This window comes from Mobula hypostoma, chromosome 1 (genome assembly GCF_963921235.1).
Source record: "Mobula hypostoma chromosome 1, sMobHyp1.1, whole genome shotgun sequence".
NCBI lineage: Eukaryota > Metazoa > Chordata > Chondrichthyes > Myliobatiformes > Myliobatidae > Mobula > Mobula hypostoma.
The window spans coordinates 245,877,220-245,903,879 of record NC_086097.1 but is presented as its reverse complement, the minus strand read 5'-3'; the positions used below and the strand labels follow the sequence as shown (position 1 = coordinate 245,903,879).

Sequence of the window (26,660 nt, the reverse complement as noted above, 5' to 3'; positions counted from 1 at the left end):
TTATCATCCCTCACATATGTCATGAATTTTTTTTGCACCAGCAGCAGTACAGTGCAATACATAAAATTACTACAGTACTGTGCAAAAATCTCAGGCTCCCGAGCTATACTTTATACTTTATTGTCGCCAAACAATTGATACTAGAATGTACAATCACCACAGCGATATTTGATTCTGCGCTTCCCACCCCCTGGATTACAAATATTAAATATTAAAAATAGTAAAAATTAGTAAATATTAAAAATTTAAATTATAAATCATAAATAGAAAATAGAAAAGGGAAAGTAAGGTAGTGCAAAAAACCCGAGATGCAGATCTGGATATTTGGAGGGTACGGCCCAGATCCAGGTCAGGATCCGTTTAGCAGTCTTATCACAGTTGTGTGCCGAAGACTTTTGCACAGTTCTGTATGCCTTATGCTCCTATAGTCTTATATACAATTTTCCCATTACATGAGCACGTTCACTGCTCTTCTACTGAAGAATGTCCAAATCACTCAATATGGAAACACCATTAGTTTTGTCCATCTGAGCAACACGTCTATTCCCTCGATCATTAGAGTGTCCATTATTTCTGATATTTCAATGCATCTGTTTACTTTATTGGAGCAACATTTTGTCTGTAGAACTTCAAACTGCCTGTTTTTGGAGATTGGCCATTGCCCATATCACATCATAGCATCCAGTCAATGCTGTAACAGATTTTCTTAGCTCATCATTACTGGATTACAAATTCTTCATCGGAGCAGGAAATGAAATTGCTTCATTGTAAAATTACATCCAGTCCTTTTATTATACGAGCGCAAACAGCCCTTCTTTATCAGTGCAGATTAAATCTCTTGATCATAAAGCCACAACCACATTCTTAGCTTTTGCTGCTGGATCGGAGAACATGTCCGATGAGAATAGGTTGAGCGAGCTGTGGCTTTTGTCTCTGGAGCAAAGGATGAGGGGGATGTACAAGATGATAAGAGGCCTAGCGGACTTTTTCCAAGGATGGAAATGGCTAATACGGTGGGGAGGGGGAGGGTCACCCTTTTAAGGAGATTAGGGGATTGGAGGATAGGGGGGATGTCTGTGACAATATGCTTTGACCTTGAAATAGATAGCGAGCTGAGTGGGAAGTGATAATATTTTAATTCCCATTCCCATTCCCATTCCCGTTCAGTCCATGGCCTCCTTGTGTCAAGATGAGGCCACCCTCAGGGTGGAGGAACAACACCTTATATTCTGTCTGGGTAGCCTCCAACCAGATGGCATGAATATCGATTTCTCCTTCTGGTAAAAAAAATTGCTTCCCTCCCCCTCCCCCTCCCTCTCCCTCTCCCCATACCCCTCCCTCTCCCCCCTCCCCCTCCCTCTCCCTCTCCCCATACCCCTCCCTCTCCCCCCTCCCCCTCTCCTCTTCCTCTGTGTCTCACTCTGGTCTCTTACCTCTTCTCACCTGCATATCACTTGCCCCTGAGTCCCCTCCTCCCTCCTCCTCCTCTTTCTCCTCCGGTCCACGCTCCTCTCCTGCTCTTCTTCTCCTTTTACCTTTCCTACCCACCAGGCTTCACCTGTCACCTTCTAGCCATCTCCTTCTTCTCCCCACACCCTTTTATTCTGGCATCTTCCCCCTTCCTTTGCAGCCTGGAAAGAAGACTCTCGGCCTGAGATATCAACTTTATTCATTTCCATAAATGCCACCTGACCCGTTGAGTTCCTCCAGCATTTTGTGGGTTGCTTGGGGAATGTCAGAGGTAGCTTTTTTTACACGGAGAGTGGTGGGCGTGTGGAATGCCAGGGCTAATGGTAGAGGTAGATACCTTAGGGGCATTTAAGAGACTCTGAAATAGACACATGGATGACAGAAAGATGGAGGGCTGAGTGGGAGGGAAGGGTTAGATTGATCAAAGAGGAGGTTAAAGGGTCAACACAACACTATGGGCTGATTGGCCTATACTGTGCTGTCGTGTTCTATGTTTATGTGTTCTTATTGGCACATATCAAATGTATCAGTACAGACATCAGCTTCAGTCTCTCCGTGATAGAAATACATCCAAACAGATTTCAGGAGCCCATCCAAACCTTTTGTCATGGGAGCATGTCCCATTCCTTAATTGTCAAAGCACATTCAACACTCCGATTAGTGGAGAACTTCCAGTGCTTCAGTTAAACACCAAGTTCCATCCAACAATGAATGGAAAGAATCCAGCCCACCAATTATTGAGGAAATTTAAATGTCAAAATATAACAGATGTTGGAAATCAAAACTAAACTAGTCTATCGACTTGAACTATTCCTCATGTTTCTTTCTACATAAATGCCGCCTGATCTACTCTGTGTATCAGATAGCGTAACGGAACGACAAGGTAGCGTAGCGGTTTCAGTGCCAGGCGTCAGGGTTCAGTGCCAGCTGCTGCCTATAAGGAGTTTGTGTGCCCTCCCCATTTCCAGCTGGTTTACCTCCAGGCACTGCGGTTTTCTCCCACGTACACTACGGGCCACGGTTAGTGCGCTGTGGGCATGGTGACACTTGTGGGCTGCCCCCAGCACAGCCTCGAGCTGTGTTGGGCGTTGGCACCAGCGACTCATTTCACCCGACGTTTCAAGGTACACGTGAGAAATAAAGCTAATCTGTATCTCTTCTTTCGTCACATTTTCATTTTCTCTTTTCATTTGGGCACCTCCAAGCGCTCACGTGAAAGGAAAATAATGAATAACTTTGTAATGAGAGCCCATCCAATCTCAGAATATCCAAACCACCACGAGGACCATCTCTGGCCAGCACTGGTCATGCTGGCTGCAAGCCCCAGTGACTGTGGGATTGAATATGTTGCCACAACAAAATATACCCCACTATTTTGCTCGTCTCTCTTCTCCAAGGTCAAGGACAACATATCACCTGCTGATATCAAACTGTTGAATGGACCTTTAGGATACCATCAAGAGATGCTCTTTTGACCTCACTATCTTCTTCATCATGACCTTGCGCCGTATTCTCTGTCTGCACTACACTTTGTCTGTAACTGTAATGACTAATTGTGCATTCAGTTAATTATTCTACCTCATACTACCTCAACGCTCTGTGCAATGAATTGATCTGTGTGGACAAGTTTTTCACTGTATCTTAGTACATGTACCAATATAAACCAGAACTGGAATCAGTTTCATGGTTATTATCGCTGACATATGGAAGGTCCCACAGCTGAAATATTAACTGCTTTCCTTTTCACGGATATTGCCAGACCTGCCGAGTGCTTCCGGCAAGACCTATTTTTGTGTCAGGTTTCTAACAAAAAATTCGAAGTTCAAAGTAAAATGTTATTATCAGGGTACATAGATGTCACCACTTACAACCCTGAGATTCATTTTCCTGTGGGCATACTCAGCAAACCTATAGAATAGTAACTGTAACAGGATCAGTGAAAGATCAACCAGAGTGCAGAAGACAACAAGCTATGCAAATACAACTATCAAAAATGATAAGATGAAATAACAAGATAAAGAATCCTTAAGTGAGACCATTGGTTGCGGGAACATCTCAATGGATGGCCACTTTTGTTCAAGAGCCTGTTAGTTGTGGAGTGGTAGCTGTTCTTGAACCTGGTGATGTGAGTCCTAAGGCTCTTGACCCTTCTACCTGATAGCAGTAGTGAGAAAGGAGCACAATCCTGCAGAAAATCTGCAGATGCTGGAAATCCAAGCAGCACCCACAAAATTCTGGAGGAACTCAGCAGGCCAGGCAGCATCTATGGAAAAAGTTACAGTCGACGTTTCAGGCTGAGACCCATCAGCAGGACTGGAGAAAAAATGGTGAGGATTAGATTTTAAAGGTGGGGGGGGGGGGGAAGAGAGAAGAACAAGGTGATAGGTGAAACCGGGGGGGGGGGTGGGGGGATGGATGAAGTAAAGAACTAGAAATTTGATGGTGAAAGAGATAGAGGGCTGGAGGAGGGGGAGTCTGATAGGATAGAACAGAGGCCATGGAAGAAAGTAACAGGGAGGAGGAGCACCAGAAGGAGGTGATGGACAGGCAAGGAGATAAGGTGACAGAGGGAAGAGAGGATCGGGAATGGTGAAGGCGGGGAAGGCCATTATTGGGAGTTCAAGATATCGATGTTCATGCTATCAGGTTGGAGGCTACCCAAACAGAATATAAGGTGTTGTTCCTCCAACCTGAGTGTGGCCTCATCATGACAAAAGAGGTGGCCATGGATGGACATATCGAAATGGAATGGGAGTGGAATTAAAATGGGTGGCCATTGGAAGATTCCACTTCTTCTGGCGGACATCTATAGATGCTCAATGAAACAGTCTCCCAATCTACGCCGGGTCTCACCAATACACAGGAGGCCACACTGGGAGCACTGGATACAGTACATGACCCCAACAGACTCACAGGTGAAGTGTTACCTCACCTGGAAGGACTGTTTGGGGCCCTGAATGGTACTGAGGGAGGAGGTGTAGGGGCAGGTGTAGCACTTGTTCCACTTGCAATGATAAATGCCAGGAGGGAGATAAGTGGGGAGGGATGAATGGACAAGGGAGTCACATAGGGAGCAATCCCTGCAGAAATCAGAAAGTGGGTTGTGGGGAGGGACAGATGTGCTTGGAGGTGGGATCCCGTTGGAGATAGCAGAAGTTCCGGAGAATTACGTGCTGGACACGGAGGCTGGTGGTGTGGTAGGTGAGGAGAAGAGGAACCCTACCCCGGTAGAGTGGTGAGAGGATGGGGTAAGAGCAGATGTGCATGAAGTGGAAGAGATGCAGTTGAGGGCAGCGTTGATAGTGGAGAAAGGGAAGCCCCTTTATTTGAAAAAGAAGATCTCCTTCAAGAAAAAGCACAGCCTTCGAAAAGAGCATGGCGTGGGTGGTGAGGACGTCTGATGATGGATGCTGCTTTCCTACGACAGTGTTTCATGTAGATGTTCTCACTGGTTGGAAGGGCTTTACCTGGGATGTACTGGGCCAAATTCATTACCTTTTGTAGGATTTTCTGTTCTAAGGCATTGACGTTTCCATACCAGGCTGTGATGCAGCTAGTCAGTATACTCTCCACTGCACATCTATAGAAGTTTGTCAAACTTTTTGATGTCATGCTGTATTTCCGCAGACTCCTGGGGAAGTAGAAGCTCTGCTGTGCTTTCTTCACAATTGTATTTATAAGCTGAGTCCAGGACAGATCCTCTGAAATAGAAACTCTCAGGAATTTAAAGTCACTAACCCTCCCTGTTATGTTTTGTAACTCCAAAACTAATCGAAAGAAAAACACGGGAGCTCGGGATAACTCGTCTACACTTAGTTTCTCTCTTAGTGAGGTGCTGACATATGATGTGGTGGCGTAATGATGTATACCATTTACATACTTCTTACATGTAACCCAAAAAAAATTATGTAAACAAACAAACAATGCTTAATCAAGCAATATATTTATAATATTACTCTAATGTTACTGAAATATTAAATACACTACAGTTTCCTCTCATTGTGTTGGGCACGTGGCCAAGTGGTTAAGGCATTTGTCTAGTTATCTCAAGGTCGCTAGTTCAAGCCTCAGCTGTGGCAGCATGTTTGTTGTCTTGAGCAAGGCACTTAATCACACATTGCTCGAGTCTGTGCGAGGAGTGGCGCCCCAACACAGACTTCCAATCTGCGCCTTGTAAGGCATGAAAATGCCCGATGCAGGCCTCTCATGGTCTGAGTTGACATTCCCTCCCGCTTCCTCTCATTCTTTTGAGCTTAACTCAATGAGCTTTAGGCTGATGTATCAGTTGGCTGGTATTTCTAGAAACTGGGGTCTCAAAACGTTTACCTATTCATCACAAAGCATAGAACAGTATGGCATAGAACAGGCCCTTCAGCCCACAATGTTGTGCCAACCTTTTTAATCTAATGCATCCCTCCCACAAAGCCCTCCATGTTTCTATCATCCACGGGTCTTGCTAAGAGTCTCTTAAACGTCTTTAGTGTCACTGCCTATTCAGCGAGTAGTGGATCTTTATCATTTTCTACCCAAGTGGAGATTTAGTCGTTAAGTTGTTAATTAGCTAATATTACACGACTCAGAAAAAGTAAATTAGCACAAAAATGCAATATTCCAAATTAGGCCTCAACAACTTCAACGTAACATCAACAAACTCTTCCCACTCACATAGCTCTTCACTTTCTTTCATTCGAATGATTCAAAGGATTCAAAATACATTTATCATCAAAATACATGTATGCAGTATCCTTGTCATTGGGTTTGGAGACTTGCATGCCTCAATGACCTGGAGGACTATGTTAGCTGGAGTCAGGATTTTATGCTTTGACTCCTGGTAGGGTCACCCATGCCAAATAGGTCAAAGGGTAGAGGCCAGACTAAGAGTCGTCCACCGGTCCTCCAGGTTTGAGGGTTCAGCTCAAGACTAACATCCCTGACAGATAAAATGAAACTGTGACAGAAACAGCAATGAAGAATCCTTCTACATCTGAGTGTGAAGGTATTCCTGAGTCTCCACACGGGACTTGCATGATCGACAGTAGCGAAAACTAAGCTACTGACACGATGAAGGAAGCCCTGAACACAGACAGAGATGGAGGACCTTCATTGTTGCCCTAAACGCCAGCGGTGTACCGGGCAGTAAGTAGCAGACTCATATAACTCTGAGATTCGTCTTCTCACAGACAGCCATGGAACAAAGAGGAATCATGGAACCCATTCAAAGAAAAACAGCGACCCCCCCCAACACACAAAAGAAACAAATTGCACAAAGAGCAACAATAAATACAGAATATAAAACACAAAATCAAAAGGCATATTCAGTTCAGCTCAGTGTTCGTTATCTCAGGGTGCAGAGGAGATTTACAAGGATGTTGCCTGGATTGGGTAGCATGCATTAGGAGAATAGGTTGAGTGAACTCGGCCTTTTCTCCTTGGGGCGACGGAGGATGAGAGGTGACCTGATAGAGGTGTATAAGATGATGAGAGGCATTGATCGTGTGGATAGTCAGAGGCTTTTTCCCAGGGCTGAAATGGCTAACACGAGAGGGCATAGTTTGGAAGTAGGTACAGAAGAGATGTCAGGGGGATGTTTTTTTACGCAGAGAGTGGTGAGTGCGTGGAATGGGCTGCTGGCCACTGTGGTGGAGGCGGAAACGATAGGGTCTTTTAAGAGTCTCCTGGATAGATACATGGAGCTTAGAAAAATAGAGGGCTATGGGTAAGCCTAGGTAGTTCTAAGGTAAGTACATGTTTGGCACAGCTTTGTGGGCTGAAGGGCCTGCATTGTGCTGTAGGTTTTCTATGTTTCTATGTTTTTGCAGGCCACCCCGATTCAAAAATTGCCCAGAAATAGCAACAAAAAAAGAGTGACCTGAAAATAGAAGACATCCAAAATGCTCAATCTATAAACCGCATCGATTAAACCTTGCTCCTCTGACAGCATCAAGGGAGAGAGCGATCACTCAAACACAAGCAGCCTGTCTAAGAGTCTCTTTAATGTCCCTTAACGTATCTGCCTTTACCACCAACCCTGGCAGGGCATTCCGCGCACTTACCACTCTCTGCATGAAAAAATTACCGCAGACATCCTCTGTATACTTTCATCCAATCACCTTAAAATTATCCCCCCTCATATTAACTGTTTCCTCGCTGGGAAAAAGGTCTGTGGCTGTCCACTCGACCTATGCCTCTTATCATCTTGTACACCTCTATCGTCATCCCTCATCCTCCTTCACTCCAAAGAGAAAAGCTCTAGCTCATTCAACCTATCCTCATAAGACATTCTCTCTAATCCAGACAGCATCCTATTGTCAACTGTACCTCTTCCTAGAGATGCTGCCTGGCCTGCTGCGTTCACCAGCAACTTTGATGTGTGTTGCTTGAGTTTTCTGCATCTGCAGAATTCCTCGTGTTTGAGCTTCCTATTGAATCTCCTCTGTACTCTCTCTAAAGCTTCCACATCATTACTGTAATGAGGAGACTAGAACTGAACCCAATAGTCCAAGTGTGGGCTAGCCAGGGTTTTATAGAGCTGCCGCTTGAATTCTAGCTAGGCTAGTCAGACCTTATTGCAGGACGGGCGGGCAGTAGGGCAATAACCCGAGGGGTTATTCCCTTTCATGGAGAACACCTGTGCGTGACTCTGTTTCACACAGACAGGTTGATACACGGGCAGCCACCACACAGTCCTCAGATCCAAGACGACTGAGGGCCCTCCTCTGCTGCAGCCTTCCTCCGCCTTCAGTGGTGTCATCATCTTCCACCGGTTCCACCACTGAGGTGTTGATTGGAATACTCTTTGTCTGGAACAACCCCCTTGACCTTACTGCCACAGGTGACCCTCCCAGGAGCTAAGCTCCAGACGGCGCTTGGATTGTCAGAAACTCAAAAGCCCCTCCACCACGGCAAGGTGATCCTTGGAGAAACGAACAGGTACTGGGGGGCCCAGTGGCCTCTTCCTGTTTCAGGGTCTAATATAATAAACAGAACGTGCTCATCATTTTGGAAATGCATATACAAACAATATGCATGGGAGGAGAAGATGGCGGCACGACGCAGCGCACGCGGCTGTTCCAAATGAATATCGATATGTGTAACTAGGGGCCGTGCACAATCCGGATTTGATGGAGACAGCTGTGAGAAGCGCAGAGGAACATCTGGAGTAACTTCTGAAATGCCTGCTTCGCTGCTGCTGCTACTGTGCGATCGAGAATCTCCGGAGACGAAGGCCTCAAATCCTCGGCTTTGCGTATCGCCTGTTGCCGGGGCTGGGGTTGAAGCGCTCAGCAGAGATGGTGCTCGGTGCTCGGTGTCGAAGAGGTGTTCAGAGGCTCGGAGTTTTTCGGACGGACTCAGAGTCAGACTGTGGTTGGATGCTTCCGGGATGCTGCATCGGCAAGTTGGCGGAGCTGGAGGTTCACCGTCTGCGTGAGATGATGGGATTTTCGAGAGACTTTGAGACTTTTACCGTGCCCATGGTCTGTTCTTATCAAATTACGGTATTGCTTTGCACTGTCGTAACTATATGTTATAATTATGTGGTTTTTGTTAGTTTTTAAGTCAATTTGTCATGTGTTTTCGTGATATCATTCTGGAAAAACATTTTTATCATTTCTTAATGCATGCATTACTAAATGACAGTAAAAGGGGACTGTGTGACCTCATAATCATCATCATAATCATAATCCCAAACTATCTTAGTAATATGCCTACACGTAAACAGTGATGGCAGTGAGAGCTGTTTGTGCACAGAATTGGCAGAATCGTTTCATACAATAGCTTGTGAAGAGTGGCAGCGGGAGTTCAGTGGGTGCTAAGTCATGGATCAGAGGAGATATTTAAATCTATACGGCAAATAGAGGAGATTGACATTAAGGCGAAATGATAGGGCAGCTCTGACCCATTGCCTTCTACTCCCGTATGGTGTGGTAACTCCACCGTGACTAATTTCATAATAATATCAACTTATTTATGGAGCACTTTTCATACAGACAATGGGATAAAAGTACAAACATGAAAATAAAAGGCAAAATGACGTCAGTTAAAAGCAAGGTTAAATAAATAGGTTTTGAGCTAATGTTTAAAAGTGTCGACTGCGTCAGCAACCCTTGTAGTTAACTTTAGGTATTGAGTTTCACAGTTGTGGAGCAGAGTTCGAGAAAGCTGACCTGCCAATTATCTTCTGAGGGAGACTGTTTAAATTTGAGAGACCGGCAGAAGACCTGAGAGCCCGAGCAGGATTATAAAACGAAAACGATTCGGTGATGTACTCCGGTCACAGAGCATTGGGAGCTTTAAAAACAAGTAAGAGAACTTTAAAATCAGTCCTAAAAGATACAGGAAGCCAAGGCAGAGTAGTTAGGATAGGAGTGATACAGTATGTTCCCTCCTCCTGACTTTTGTTCTGAATGAGTTGAAGTTGTCAGTTAATTGCTTTGGAAGGCCAATAAGAAGGATGTAGAACTGAGAGTGTATAAGGCCCGAGCAAGGCCTTACTTGGAATATTGTGAGCAGCTTTGGGCCCCTTATTTAAGAAAAGATGTGCTGACACTGAAAAGGGTTCAGAGGAGGTTCATGAGAATGATTCCAGGATTGAAAAGGTTAACACGTGAGCAGTGATTGAAGGCTCTGGGCCTGTACTCACTGGAATTTACACCAATGAGGGGGAATATCATTGAAGCCTATTGAACGTTGAAAGGCCTTGTTAGAATGGATGTGGAGAGGAAGTTTCCTGTGGTGGGAGACTCTAGGAACAGAGGGCACAGCCTCAAAATAGAGGGCAGTCCATTTAGAACAGAGATGAGGAGGAATTCCATTAGCCAGATGGTGGTGAATCTGTGTAATTCATAGTCATAGTCATACTTTATTGATCCCGGGGGAAATTGGTTTTTGTTACAGTTGCACCATAGATAATTAAATAGTAATATGTAAATTATGCCGAGAAATAAGTCCAGGGCCAGCCTATTGGCTCAGGGTGTCTGACCCTCCAAGGGCGGAGTTGTAAAGTTTGATGGCCACAGGTGGGAATGACTTCCTATGACGCTCTGTGTTGCATCTCGGTGGAATGAGTCTCTGGCTGAATGTACTCCTGTGCCCAACCAGTACATTATGTAGTGGATGGGAGACATTGTCCAAGATGGCATGCAACTTGGACAGCATCCTCTTTTCAGACACCACCGTGAGAGAGTCCAGTTCCATCCCCACAACATCACTGGCCTTACGAATGAGTTTGTTGATTCTGTTGGTGTCTGCATCCCTCAGCCTGTTGCCCCAGCACACAACAGCAAATATGATAGCACTGGCCACCACAGACTCGTAGAACATCCTCAGCATCGTCCGGCAGATGTTAAAGGACCTCAGTCTCCTCAGGAAATAGAGACGGCTCTGACCCTTGTAAACAGCCTCAGTGTTCTTTGACCAGTCCAGTTTATTGTCAATACATATCCCCAGGTATTTGTAATCCTCCACCATGTCCACACTGACCCCCTGGATGGAAACAGGGGTCACCGGTGCCTTAGCTAGGCTAAACTAACATTTGATAGGTTTCAATTTGGTCACCCCTAAATCTTCAGGGAGCGATGCCTCAGAAAGGTGGCATCCATCATTAAAAATCTCCATCACCCAGGACATACCCTCTTCTCATTGCTAGCATCAGGAAGGAGGTACAAACTGATCACTTCAGGAATAGCTTCCTCCCCTTGGCTATCAGATTTCTGAAAGGACAATGAACCCATGAACGCTTCCTCAGCATTGTTTTTCATTTCCCTTTGCACTTATTTAGTTTAATTTTCTTTTCTTTTTATACATCTTATTGTAATTTATAGTTTTTATTCTGATGAATTGCAAAGTACTGCTGCCACAAATGACAAATTTCACTGCATATGCCATTGATATTAAACTTGATTCTGAGTACAACAGAGGTGGTATTAATGTATTTTGGCTGTGGAATAGATACCAAGATAAAATACTAGATTAAAGCAATCTGCAGAGAGGGCAAAGCAAGTCAAATGCCAAGAGAATGAAGAGTCAGGGTTCAGAGAGATGGACAAGAGGGAGTCTGAAAGGGTTTGCAGTTCATTGATATAAATACACTCAAAACTGTGAATGAGACTGGTGAAGAGCACTTGCCACTAACTTCACACTTTCCCATGTAATACAACTCCAAATACTTCTCCGTGGATTGTCACCTTGTCGTGGTGGAGAAGCTTGTGTGGTCCTGTGATCCCGAGAGCGATTCTGTCTGGAGCTATGTTCCTGGTAGGGTCACCCATGGTGGTAAGGTCGAGGGTGAGGTCCCTGACAAAGAACAATCCAACCAAGACCTCAACGGTGGAACAGGCAGACGAAGTTACTTTGAACTCAACGGCTGTGAAGGCGGATGAAGGCAGCAACAAATCCATCAGCTCCAATCGTCGTGGTTTCCATGCCATTGGAATCAGTTGATTTGTGAAGTATTGTGTGCTTCTTGGACACAAATACACGCACAGGCGTCTTCACTCTGTGGGCCACTTCTTCAGAACGAAGACCATCATCCTCGACCTTGAGGGATAGCCACGATGACTCCAAATGCAGTCAAAGAATGATTTTGTCTGTAACTGCAAGGACACCACTATAAAGTAGTGTGGTGGTTAGCATGCCCGTTGCTGTTACAGCTCAGGGCGTTCCAGAGTTCCCAGTTCCATTCCAACACCATCTGGAAGGAGTGTGTACATTCCCTTTGAACCACATGGATTTCCTCTGGGTTCTCTGGTTTCCTCCCACAGCCCAGGGACATACCGCTTGGTAGGTTAATTGGTCGTTGTAAATTGTTCTGTGATTAGGCTGGGGTTAAGTCAGTGGGATGCTGGGCGGTGAGGCTTGTTAAATCAGTGGGATGCTGGGCGGTGAGGCTTGTTAAATCAGTGGGATGCTGGGCGGTGAGGCTTGTCGGGCTGGAAGGTCCTGTTTTGCACTGTCTCTCTAAAGAAAAATGTAAAATACCCCTTCATTCTGCATCCTGTTATTCTTTTACCTCCTAACAACCTCAATGCACTGTGTAATGAATTAATCTGTATGGATAATACACAGGCTCCTTAATAACCATATAACCATATAACAATTACAGCACGGAAACAGGCCATCTCGGCCCTCATAGTCCGTGCCGAGCTCCTACTCTTACCTAGTCCCACCGACCTGCACTCGGTCCATAACCCTCCAATCCCTTCCTGTCCATATATCTATCCAATTTAACTTTAAACGTCAACATTGAACCTTCCTCAACCACTTCTGCTGGAAGCTCGTTCCCCTTCATGTTACCCCTAAACTTTTGCCCTTTAACTCTCAACTCATGTCCTCTTGTTTGAATCTCCCCCACTCTCAATGGAAAAAGCCTATCCACGTCAACTCTATCAATCCCCCTCATAATTTTAAACACCTCTATTAAGTCCCCTCTCAACCTTCTACGCTCCAAAGAATAAAGACCTAACTTGTTCAACCTTTCTCTGTAACTTAGGAGATGAAACCCAGGCAACATTTTAGTAAACCTCCTCTGTACTCTCTCAATTTTATTTCCTCTTTCCTATAATTCGGTGACCATAACTGCACACAATACTCCAAATTTGACCTTACCAATGCCTTATACAATTTCAACATTACATCCCAACTCCTATACTCAATGCTCTGATTAATAAAGGCCAGCATACCAAAAGCTTTCTTCACCACCCTATCCACATGAGATTCCACCTTCAGGGAACTATGCACCATTATTCCTAGATCCCTCTGTTCTACAGCATTCTTCAATGCCCTACCATTTACCATGTATGTCCTATTTTGATTAGTCCTACCAAAATGTAGCACCTCACATTTTTCAGCACTAAACTCCATCTGCCTTCCTTCAGCCCACTCTTCTAACTGGCCTAAACCTCTCTGCAAGCTTTGAAAACCTACTTCATTATCCACAACGCCACCTATCTTAGTATCATCTGCATACTTACTAATCCAATTTACCACCCCATCATCCAGATCATTAATATATATGATAAACAACATTGGACCCCGTACAGATCCCTGAGGCACACCGCTACACACTGTCCTCCAATCTGACACACAGTTATCCACCACTACTCTCTGGCGTCTCCCATCCAGCCACTGCTGAATCCATTTTACTACCTCGATATTAATGCCTAATGATGTTGTCATAGCTGAGGGGTGGGGAGTGTTCCCTCTACAAATGGGGACAAGCTCCTACTAAATGCTCCCAATGGCGTGTGCCTCAAATAGCGTTTGACAACCAATTCCAGCTCCTGGCCTTCACGTGTGGCTTAGCTACTAAGCCTGGCGGAACCATTTCAACTGAAAGGAGAAGGGGCAAAGGTGGGTTACTGACAACCTAAAACCAGTTGCTCTAGAAAGATGGGGCTCATCAGCCGTGGTTGGCAGCTCATCTCGGAGAAGGAAAACTCTGATTTCAAGCCTCTGCTGCCTTGTGGCTACACCCACTCATGGGGAAGGCTTCAGGAGCGAACTCGGAGGAAAAAGTCCAGAGCTGTTATCCCTAAGGCAGTCCTATCTTAAATCTATGCAGACTGGCAATTCCTGTGACACTGCTGGAGCCAACCTGTATCGGTCGGTGCTGTTGCTTTGAATTCATCAGCTGTGTGGAGAGGGGGAGCTTGCTGCATGGGCAACAGCTCGCTCTCCATATTGTACTGCCCTGGCTTGTGTATCAAGTAGACAGTTTGGAAGCAACATCCCTGGTCAACCCTGTCCAACAGCAGATGATGCACAAGATAATCTTTTCTTTGTATTTTGGTGCATTTGGCAATAATAAATAATTTTTACAAGTACTTGACTGTGACCTAATTAATCTTTTTGTGCAGTAACATCACATGCTCCTTGTTCCTGTATTCTATTGTACATTCCAGCTGATGAAGGCAAGTATCCTACATTGATTGCTAAGAGCAAGTACAATCAGCTTCAGAAGTGTGTCCAATTCCTTTATTAGAAGCACATAGAATGAGAGGCTGCAATGCTTTAATCAAAGGAGCATATCCAGTTGCTTCATTAAAAGAGGATCCAATTTGTGGATCATAGTAGCACATAAAATCTCCCCATTACAGCCGTCCAGTACTGGGGAAGATACAATTTCTTCAGAACGGGAGGTTATCCAAAAGTTTAGCATTTACATATGCTGCTTGTAGAAACACATCAAATTCCTCAGTTTTAAGAGCGGTCCCAACTCTTAGAATTGCAACCACAGCACTTATAATTGGAAACAAATGGGCTTCCTTCATCTTGAAATGGAGATGGGGTTTCTGACATTGTTGGACCACACCCTGTAGAATTCACCAAAACAGAGTCATTACATGCTCAGACCTGTCAAAGCTGCCAAGACAACCTACAGCCATAACATCAAAGGGCACACCACTTTGAGACTGAAAAATTTCATGAGGATGGAGAGACACCTGGCATCTGATGGAAGGAGTGGTTTGGAAGGAGCTTCACCATCCAGAACGTTGAGTCCATCAGGGAGGAAGTGCAGGAGCTTGAAAACACACACTTCATGCTTTAGGAGCAGCTTCTTCCTCTCTACCATCAGATTTCTGAACATTCTATGAAGCCATAGGCACGATCTCACTATTCCCATTTTGCACTGTTTTGTAACTTGTAGTAATTTTTATGTCTTTTACTGCACTGCTGCCATAAAACAATGAATTTCATGACTTATGACAATGATATGAAATTAGTCACTGCATATTATGCTGCTGGTGTTAAGAGCAACAATGAAGGTCCTCCATCTCTGTCTGGGCTTCTCTACTGTGCCCCAGGTGTGGTCAGGGTCCTCATTTCTGCCTCTACTGTACAGTGCCAAATTGGTCTTTCCTCCACCCTTCAGGGATCCATTGAAGAGCTGCCTTGATGATGGAGTTGGCTTCTCTTCTCATCAGGTGCCCAACCCATCTCCAACATTTCCTCATGATGGTTGTGGCCAGGTCCTCTTGGTGACACTAAAGGAGTAGGGCGTGGATGGAGATCTTTCTTGGCCAGAAGACATGGAAGATCTTCCAGAGGCTCACAGTGTGGAATGAACATAGAACATAGAAATCTACAGCACACCAGAGGACCTGTGGCCCACAACATTTTGCTGACCATGTAACCTACATAAGAAACTGTCTAGAATTTCCCTACCGCATAGCCCTCTATTTTTCTAAGCTCCATGTACCTACCTAAGAGTCTCTTAAAAGAGTCTATTGTATCCACCTATACCACTGTCGCCGGCAGTGCATTCCAATCAGCCACCACTCTCTGTGTGAAAAACTTACCTCTGACATCCCCCTGTACCTGCTTCCAAGCACCTTAAAACTATGTCCCTTTGTGTAAGCCATTTCAGCTCTGGGAAAAAGCCTCTGATCATCCACACAATCAATGCTTCTCATAATTTTATACACCTCTATCAGGTCACCTCTCATCCTCCTTCACTCCAAGGAGAAAAGACCAAGTTCACTCAATCTGTTTTTCAGAAGGCACACTCTCCAATCCATCAACATCCTTGTAAATCTCCTCTGCAATCGCCATGGTATCTATATCCTTCCTGCAGTGAGATGACCAGAACTGAACATAGTACTCCAAGTGAGATCTGACCAAGGTCTTATATAGCTGTAACATTACCACACGGCTCTTGAACTCAATCCCACAGTTGATGAAGGCCAACACACCATACTCCTTCTTAACAAAACTGTTAACCTGTGCAGCAGCTTTGAGTGTCCTATGAACATGGACCCCAAGATCTCTCTGATCATCCACACTGTTAGGAGTCTTATCATTAATATTATATTCTGTCTTCAAATTTGAACTACCAAAATGAACCACTTCACACTTATCTCGGTTGAAGTCCACCTGTCACTTCTCAGCGCAGTTCTGCATCCTATCAATGGCCCGCTAGAACCTCTGACAACCCTGCAGACTATGCATAACTCCCTCAACTTTAGTATTATCAGCAAACTTACTAGCCCACCCTTCTACTTCTTCATCCAGGTCATTTAAAAAATCACAAAGAGGAGAGGTCCCAGAACAGATCCCTGCGGAACACCACTAGTCACTGACCTCCATGCAGAATATGAACCATCTACAACCACCCGTTGCCTTCTGTGGACAAGCCAATTTTGATCTACAAAGCGAGGTCTCCTTGGATCCCATGCCTCCTTACTTTCTGAAGGAGCCTTGCATGGGGAACCTTATCAAATGCCTTACTGAAATCTATATGCACTACATCCACTGCTCTACTTTCATCAATGTGTTTTGTTACATCCTCAAAGAATTCAATCAGGCTCATAAAGCATGAATTACCCTTGACAAAGCCATGCTGACTATCCCTAATCAGATTATATCTCTCCAAATGCTCATAAATCCTGCCTCTCAGGATCTTCTCCATCAACTTACCCACCACTGAAGTAAGACTCACTGGGCTATAATTTCCTGGGTTATCTCTACTCCATTTCTTGAACAATGGAACAACATTTGCAACCCTCCAATCCTCTGGTACTTCTTCCATCCCCACTGAAGATGCAAAGATCATTGCCAGAGGCTCAGCAATCTCTTCCCTCATTTCCCACAGTAGCCCGGGGTATATCTTGTCCAGTTCCGGTGACTGATCTAACTTCATGCTTTTCAAAAGCTCCGGCACATCCTCTTTCTTAATGTCTATATGCTCAAGCATTTCAGTCTGCTGTTAGTCATCCCCACAATTGCCAAGGTCCTTTCCACTGGGGAATACTGAAGCAAAGTACTCTTTAAGTACCTCCAATATCTGCTCCGACTCCATGCACTCATTTCCACTATCGCACCTGATTGGTCCTATTCTCTCACGGCTCATCCTCTTGCTCCTCACGTACTTGTAGAATGCCCTACGGTTTTCCTTAATCCTGCTCACCAAGGCCTTCTCATGGCCCCTTCTGGCTCTCCTAATTCCATTCTTAAGCTCCTTCCTAGCAACCTTGTAATTTTCTAGCACTCTAACAGTACCTAGTTTCTTGAGCCTTTCATAAGCTTTTCTTTTCTTCTTGACTAGGTTTTCTACATCCTTAATACACCAGGGTTCTTTAACCCGACCATCCTTTCCCTGCCTCAATGGAACATAACAATGCAGAACGCCACACAAATGTTCCCTGAACGATGACAACTCATGATATTAAACCTGAATTTTTTGTCAAAGTAATTATCGAGGGATTTATCTTCTTGCGGATGCACACAGTAAATCCAAGAAACATGATAGAACCAATGAACGACCACCCCAACCAATGTCGAAAGGACAACAAAAATGTGCAAATATAAAGAGAAAGAAAAAAATAATAAACAATTATTAGTAAGACCTGTTTCGTGCTACCAAGTTGCAGGATACCCAGATAGAATATGAGGTGTAACTTACCCAACCTGAGTGTGGGGTCATTATGACTGTACAATACTAGGGCAATTGTGTTACCTTGCTTGGGCACCTGCCCTCTGCAGTTTGCACAGTAACCGGGTCTGTTGTTACAACATTGTTTATTTAGTTAGATTTAGATTATGAGAACACTCAGTCCTCTTTTATTGTCATTTAGAAATGCATACATGCATTAAGAAATGATACAATGTTCATCCAGAGTGATATCACAGAAGAACAGGACAAACCAAAGACTAACACTGACAGAACCACATAATTATAACATATAGTTACGGCAGTACAAAGCAATACCATAATTTGATGAAGAACAAACCATGGGCACAGTAAAAAAAAAAGTCTCAAAGTCCCGAGTTGATCGACTCCTGAGTCCCCGATAGCAGGCGGCAAAAGGGAGAAACTCCCTGCCATAAACCTCCAGGCACCGACAACTGCCGATGCATTGGAAGGGCCGACCACAGCCGACACTGAGTCCATCCATCCGAAAACTTCGAGCCTCTGACCAGCCTCTCCGACACAGCCTCCCGAGCGCCATCCTCTGCCGAGCACCTTCAACCTTGCCCCAACCGCCGAAACAAGCAAAGCTGTGGATTCGAGGCCTTCTGCTCCGGAGATTCCGGTTACCACACAGTAGCAGCGGCAGCGAAGCGAGCATTTCAGAAGTTTCTTCGGATGAGGATCATATCTTGCATTCCATCAGAAAGCAGATGAAAGGTGGAGACATATTGCTGTGGACAGTCTGATTTGGGAAGGATGCTCCACAGTAGCTCATGTGCAATGAACCAGAATTGATTAGAGAGCTTAAGGTAAAATAAATCATCATATGATTGAATTCAACCTGAAATTTGAGAAGGAGAAGCTAAAGTCAGATGTACCAATATTACAGTGGAGTAAAGGAAATTACAGATGCATGAGAGAGAAGTTGGCCAGAATTGATTGCAAAAAAAAAACACTGGCAGGGATGATAGAAACATAGAAACATAGAAAATAGGTGCAGGAGTAGGCCATTCGGCCCTTTGAGCCTGCACTGCCATTCAGTATGATCATGGCTGATCATCCAACTCAGAACTCTGTACCTGCCTTCTCTCCATACCCCCGATCCCTTTAGCCACAAGGACCATATCTAACTCCCTCTTAAATATAGCTAATGAACTGGCCTCAACTGTTTCCTGTGGCAGAGAATTCCACAGATTCACCACTCTCTGCGTGAAGAAGTTTTTCCTAATCTCGGTCCTAAAAGGCTTCCCCTCTATCCTCAAACTGTGACCCCTCATTCTGGACTTCCCCAACATCGGGAACAATCTTCCTGCATCTAGCCTGTCCAATCCCTTTAGGATCTTATACGTTTCAATCAGATCCCCCCTCAATCTTCTAAATTCCAACGAGTACAAACCCAGTTGATCCAGTCTTTCATCATATGAAAGTCCTGCCATCCCAGGAATCACAATGGCAGAGCAGCAACGGCTGGTACTTCTGGGAGCAATTTGAAAGGCACAGGATATATACTGTACATCCCAAAGAGGAAGAAGTATTCTAAAGGAAAGATGACACAACCATGGCTAACAAGAGAAATCGAAGTCAACATAAAAACCGAAAAGTGGGCATAAAATAGAGCAAAGATTAGTGGGAAGTTAGAGGCTTGGAATGGAAGGAAACTAAAAAAAGTCATTCAGAATGTAAAGATGGAATATGCAAGTTATCTGGACAATAATATTAGAGGATACCAAAAGTTTCTTCAGATACATAATGTATTAAAGAGAGGCGAAAGTGCATATTGGACCACTGGAAAATGATGCTGGAGAGGTAGTAAAAGGAGAGAATGAAATTGAGGATGAACTAAATAAGTATTTTGCATCAGTCTTCACTGTAGAAGACACTAGCAGTATGGTGGAAATTCCAGGTGTCAGGGAGCATGAAGTGTGTGAAGTTGCCATTACTAGAGAGAAGGTTCTTGGGAAACTGAAAGGTCTGAAGATAGATGAGTCACCTGGACTAGATAGTGTAAACCCCAGGGTTCTGAAAGAGGTGGTTGAAGAGATTGTGGAGGCATTTGTAATGATCTAACAAGAATCACTAGATTCTGGAATGGTTCCGGAAGACTGGAAAATTGAAAATGTCACTCCACTCTTCAAAAAGGGAGAGAGGCCAGTTAGTCTGACCTCAGTGGTTGGTAAGATGTTGGAGTCGATTGTTAAGGATGTGATTGTGGGGTATTTAGAGGCACATGATAAAAATAAGCCATAGTCAGCGTGGTTTCCTCAGGGGAAAATCTTGCCTGAAAAATCTGTTGGAATTCTTTCAAAAAGTAACAAGCAGGACAGACTAAGTTGATGTTGTGTACTTGGATTTTCAGAAGGTCCTTGACAAGGTACCACACAGGAGGCTGGTTAACAAGCTACAAGCCCCATGGTATTGCAGGGAAGATTCTAGCATGGATAAAGCAGAGACTGATTGGCGGGAGTCTGTGAGGGGATCCAGGAGTGAGCCTATTAACTGTTTGAAGAGAGACGGAGAGAGACATTCATCATTGATGGGTTGTTTGGAAAGGAGAGAGAGACGAAGGTTAATGGTTGGACTGTCACTTTAAGGAACTGGAAGTAACTTTGGATTTCCACTGAGTTTGGAGTTGGAGACAGCACCGAGCAGCTCGAAGGTTGCTATGGTGACCAAAGGCAGATCATTGATGTTACTTTCAAGGACTTGTTGCCTGCTTGTGCATTTCTTCACAGACAAAGGAAGGAAGGACTCTTTGAATGACAGGTGATGATCAGCACAGAGAAATAAATGGGAGGTCAGATGATACAGACCTCAGACACATGATCTGGACACTGAATGAGCATTGTTGTGCCCACAGAGAAAGTGGGTTTTGGAGGATCAATCAGGCAGATCGATCCAAATTGCTATTCCAACATAGGAGAAGGGGTTGACTGGTGGGGAGTTGTCTATGTGTCCACCCTTGCCGGGGTGATAGCTCCACCACAGGAAAACCGGTCCCCCTGGTTAAACTCACAGTCGGTGACTTGTAAAGGATTTCGGAGGACGACGAGGAGATCAACGGCATCAGCTCACCTGAAGACTCAACTCACTCTCTCTCTCTCTCTCTCTCTCACTCTCTCTCTCTCTCTCTCCATCGCTACTCAACTAAATACCACAAACTGAACTGAACTGAACTTTACTCAACATCGTAAGTGTATCTTTTTACCCCTAGACTTAAAGAAGCTTGGTTTTCACACATATATATTCCACACTTACTTTTATATATAATCATTGCTAACCTGTGTGACTTATCTACATTTATATTACTGTATTGCGTAGTTACTAATAAATATTAGTAGTTTACAGCAATACGAGACTCCAAAGTGGTTTCTATTTCTGCTGGTTCTTTATCCCCGTCATGGGGTACGTGACAAGTCAAAGAGTGGGAATAAAGGGAGCATTTTCTGATTGGCTGCCGGTGACTAGTGGTGTTCCATGGGGGTCTCTATTGGGACTGATTCTTTTTACGTTATATGTCGATGATTTGGATGGTGGAATTAATGGTTTTATCGTAAAGTTTGCAGCCATACGAAGATAGATAGAGGGGCAGGAAATTTTGAGGAAGTAGAGAGGCTACAGAAGGACAGACAGATTAGGAGAATAGGAGAAGAAATGGCAGATGGAATAAAGTGTCAGGAAGTGTACAGTCATGTACTTTCGTAAAAGAAATGAAAGGGTTGACTATTTTCTAAATGGAGAGAAAATACAAAAAAGAAATGAGGTGCAAAGGGACTTGGGAATCCTTATGCAGGAATCCCTAAAGATTTAATTTGTAGGTTGATCCAGTGGTGAGGAAGGCAAATGCAATGTTAGCATTCATTTCAAGAGGACTAAAATATAAAAGCAAGGATGTGATGTTGAGGCTTTATAAAGCACTGGTGAGGCCTCACTTGGAGTACTGTGAGCAAGATTAGGTCCCTTATCTTAGCAAGGAGGTTACAAAGGAGGTTCACGAAAATGATCCCAGGATTAAGTGGCTTGTCATATGTAGAGTGTTTGATGGCTCTGGGCCTGTATTCACTAGAATTCGGAAGGATGAGAGGTAACCTATTGAATAGTGACAGGCCTTGATAGAGCGGATGTGGAGAGGATGTTTCCTATGGTGGGGCAGTCTAAGACCAGAGGGCACAGCCTCAGAATACAGAGCATCATTTTAGAATGGAAATGAGGAGGAACTTCTTTAGCGGAGATGGTGAATTTGTGGAATTCTTTGCCACAGGCACCTATGGAGGCCAAGACTTTATGTATATTTAAGGCAGAGTTTGATAGATTCTGGATTAGTCAGGGCATGAAGGAATGTGGGAAGAAGGCAGGAGGATGGGGCTGAGGAAAACTGGATCAGCCATGATGAAATGACGGAGCAGACGCAATGGGCCAAATGGCCTAATTCAGCTCCTGTATCTTATGATTGACAGACTAACCTAGACTCCCCCACCACGGGAAACATCCTTTCCATACCTACTCTGTCTAGTCTTTTCATCATTCGAAAGGTTTCAATGAGATCCCCACTCATCCTTCTAAATTCCAGTGAGTACAGGCCCAGAGCTATCAAACATACCTCATATGATAACCCGTTCATTCCTGGAATCATCCTTGTGAACTTCCTCTGAACCCTCTCCAATGCCAGCACATCTTTTCTTAGATGAGGATCCCAAAACTGTTCAGAGTACCCAAGGTGAGGCCTCAGCAGTGCCTTATAAAGCCTCAGCATCACATCCCTGCTCTTGTATTCTAGACCTCTTGAAATGAATGCTAACCTGGCATTTGCCTTAACCTTTAAGTTGGTTTGCACAAGGACTCCCAAGTCCCTTTGCATCTCAGGTTTGTGGAATTTCTCCCCTTTTAGAAAATAGTCTGTACATTTATTTCTTCTAGCAAAGTGCATGACCATAGATTTTCCAACATTGTATTTAATTTGCCACTCTCTTGCCCATTGTCCTAAACTGTCTCAGTCCTTCTGCATCCTACCTGTTTCCGCAACACTACCTGCCCCTCCACCAACCTTTGTATCATCCGCAAACTTGGCTACAAAGCCATCTATTCCATCATGTAAATCATTGATAAAAAGAAGTGGTCCCAACACCAACCCTCGTGGAACACCACTAGTCACTGGCAGCCAACCAGAAGAGGATCCTTTTATTCCTACTTACTGTCTCCTACTAATCAGCCAATGCTCTAACCATCTTAGTAACTTTCCTGTAATACCATGGGCTCTTAACTTGGTAAGAGCCTCATGTCTGGCATCTTGGCAAAGGCCTTCTGAAAGTCCAAATATATAACATCCATTAGTTTTCCCATTAATTTTTACTTTGTGTATGACCTTTCTTTTGCTGTTACATTAGCTTTGACTTCCCTTGTCACCCTGGTTGTACTATTTTGCCATGTGAATATTTCTTTGTTTTTGGAATGGATCTATTCTGCACCATCCTTATTTTTCCCAGAAACCTAAGCCATTGCTGCTCTGCTGACATCCCTGCCAGCATCACCTTCCAATTTATTTTGGCCAACTCCTCTCTCAGACTGCTGTAATTTCCCTTACTCCACTGAAATACTGCTACATCAGACTTTGCTTCCTCCCTATCAAATTTCAAGTTGAACACAATCATATTGTGATCACTGGCTCCTAAGGGTTCTTTTACCTTAAGCTCCCTAATCACCTCCAGTTCATTATAAAACACCCAATCCAGTACAGCTGATCCCCTAGTAGGCTCAACGACAAATACCATCTTGTAGGCATTCAACAAATTCACTTTCTTGAGATCCATATCCAACCTGATTTTCCCAATCGACCTGCATGTGGAAATCTCCCATGACTGTTATAACATTGCTTGTCAACCTTTTGACAAGCCTTTTCTATTTCCCATTGTAATCTGGGGTCCACATCCCAGCTTCTGTTTGAAGGCCTGCACATAACTGCCAACAGGGCCCTTTTACCCTTGCAGTTTCTCAACCTAACCCAAAAGGATTCAACATCCTTTTATCCTAAATCACATCTTTCTACTGATTTGATGCCATTCTTTACCAGCAGAGCCACACCACACCCTCTGCCTACCTTCCTATCCCTCTGATACAATGTGTAACCTTGGACATTCAGCTCCCAGCTACAACCATCCTTCAGCCACAATTCAGTGATGGCCACAACATCATACCTGGCAATCTGTAATAGTGCAACAAGATCATCCACCTTATTTCGTATACTCCATGCATTGAGATATAACACTTTGAGTGCTGCATTTGTTACCCTTTTTGATTCTGCATCTCTAATCTCACCCTGCCAGCTGCAACTTTGTCCTATCATCTGCCTGTCCTTCCTACCAGTCTGATTGCACACTATCTTTGCTTTTATACCATTTGTCCTTTCCTGAGTCTCTTCTCTCTGGTTCCCACCCCCTTGCCAAATTAGTTTAAACCCTCCCCAGCAGCTCTAACAAAGCTGCCTATGAGAATACTGGTTCCCCTCGGGTTCAGGTGCAACCTGTCCACAGAACATAGAACTCTGCCATAGTTGGATGCATCAGCAAGGGAGATGAGGTTGAGTACAGGGCCACGGTGGGAAACTTTGTCACATGGTGTGAGCAGAATTATCTGCAGCTTAATGTGAAAAAGACTAAGGAGCTGGTCGTAGACCTGAGGAGAGCTAAGGTACCGGTGACCCCTGTTTCCATTCAGGGGGTCAGTGTGGACATGGTGGAGGATTACAAATACCTGGGGATACGAATTGACAATAAACTGGACTGGTCAAAGAACACTGAGGCTGTCTACAAGAAGGGTCAGAGCCGTCTCTATTTCCTGAGGAGACTGAGGTCCTTTATCATCTGTCGGACGATGCTGAGGATGTTCTACGAGTCTGTGGTGGCCAGTGCTATCATGTTTGCTGTTGTGTGCTGGGGCAGCAGGCTGAGGGTAGCAGACACCAACAGAATCAACAAACTCATTCGTAAGGCCAGTGATGTTGTGGGGATGGAACTGGACTCTCTGACGGTGGTGTCTGAAAAGAAGATGCTGTCTAAGTTGCATGCCATCTTGGACAATGTCTCCCATCCACTACATAATGTACTGGGTGGGCACAGGAGTACATTCAGCCAGAGACTCATTCCACCGAGATGCAACACAGAGCGTCATAGGAAGTCATTCCTGCCTGTGGCCATCAAACTTTACAACTCCTCCCTTGGAGTCAGACACCCTGAGCCAATAGGCTGGTCCTGGACTTATTTCCTGGCATAATTTACATATTACTATTTAATTATTTATGGTTCTATTACTATTTATTATTTATGGTGCAACTGTAACAAAAACCAATTTCCCCCTGGGATCAATAAAGTATGACTATGACTATGACTAACTTTTAATACCTCAGCATAGTACAAGCCCTTTGGAACCACAATTTTATGCCAACCTTTTAACCTACTCTAAGATCAACCTAACCCTTCCCTACTACATAGCCCTCCATTTTTCTATCATTTTTCTAGGAGTTTCTTAAATACCACGAATACATTTTGCCTTGGCAGGGCGCTACACAAACTCACCGCCCTCTGTGTAAGAAAAAACCTCCGACATCCCCCCATACCTTCCTCCAACCACTTTAAAATTACGGCCACTTGTATTCGCCATCTCTATCCTGGGAAAAAGTGTCTGGCTGCCCACTCTATCTATACCTCTTATCACCTTTTAAACACCTCTCATCCTCCTTTACTCCAAAGAGAGAAGTCCTACCTTGCTAAATCCTATCCTCATAGGACATGCTCTCTAATCCAGGCGGCAGCCTGTAAATCTCCTCTGCCCCGTCTCTAAAGCTTCCACGCTCTTTCAGTAATGAGGTGACCAGAACTGAACTGAACACAATATTCCAATTGTGGTGTTGGCAGGGTTATACAGAGCTGCCGCATTACCTCAGGGCGAATGTAACAGCTTGTATGAACTGTTCCATGGATTCCAGCAGCGTTCCAGTTGCTTTCCAAGTACGTGCTGTTCATTGGTGACTCTAAAATACCCGCTTGGGTAGTTTGGTGGGCACGTGAGAGAATTAGAAGTGAGAGGAGTGTGTGGGGTTGATGGGGTTGCTTTGTGAGCTGGCTTCAATCCGATGGGCCAAATGCCCGTTGTTGCAAAAGGAAATATGAGGGTCAAAGGGGTGAAGTGGTGGGAGTGATTAGAGTTGGGACGGAGGGACGTCTGGTTCAGGGCAGGATGGTGGAGAGAAGGTGTTGGGCGGGCGAGTGAAGAGGTCAAGGGAAAGGTGGGTCTGAGGTGGGTGGTTGGGAGGGTTGAGCAGCAGGTAGTGGGCAGGTGAGGGAGGGGGTACCCCAGTGTGCAAAGCCAGGCTTGTACAGAGAGAGAGAGAGAGAAAGATACACACACACACACACACACACACACACACACACTCTCTCTCTCTCTCACACACACACACACACACACACACACACACACACACACACACTCTCTCTCTCTCTCTCTCTCACACACACACACACACACACACACACATACACACACACTCTCGCACACACACACACTCTCTCACACACACACACTCACACACAGAGACCACACACACACACACACACACACACAGACACATACACACACACTCTCTCTCACACACACACACACACACACACACACACACATACACACACACTCTCTCTCACACACACACACACACACACACACGCACAAAATGCGGAGGGAACTCAGTGGGTCAGGCAAGATCTATGGAGGGAGAGAATGATTCGGGCCAGAC

At 44.6% G+C, this 26,660-nt stretch overlaps 1 long non-coding RNA gene across 2 annotated transcripts in view; it reads left to right on the top strand.

The window, feature by feature from the left end:
• The first annotated feature begins 9,604 nt into the window (after positions 1 to 9,604).
• LOC134356093 (uncharacterized) overlaps positions 9,605 to 26,660 on the top strand; it is a 150,297-nt gene continuing 133,241 nt past the window's right edge. For both annotated transcript variants that reach the window (XR_010020280.1, XR_010020282.1), the window contains exon 1: positions 9,605 to 9,771. This is a non-coding gene — a long non-coding RNA (uncharacterized LOC134356093). The remainder of the gene's footprint in view (positions 9,772 to 26,660) is intronic.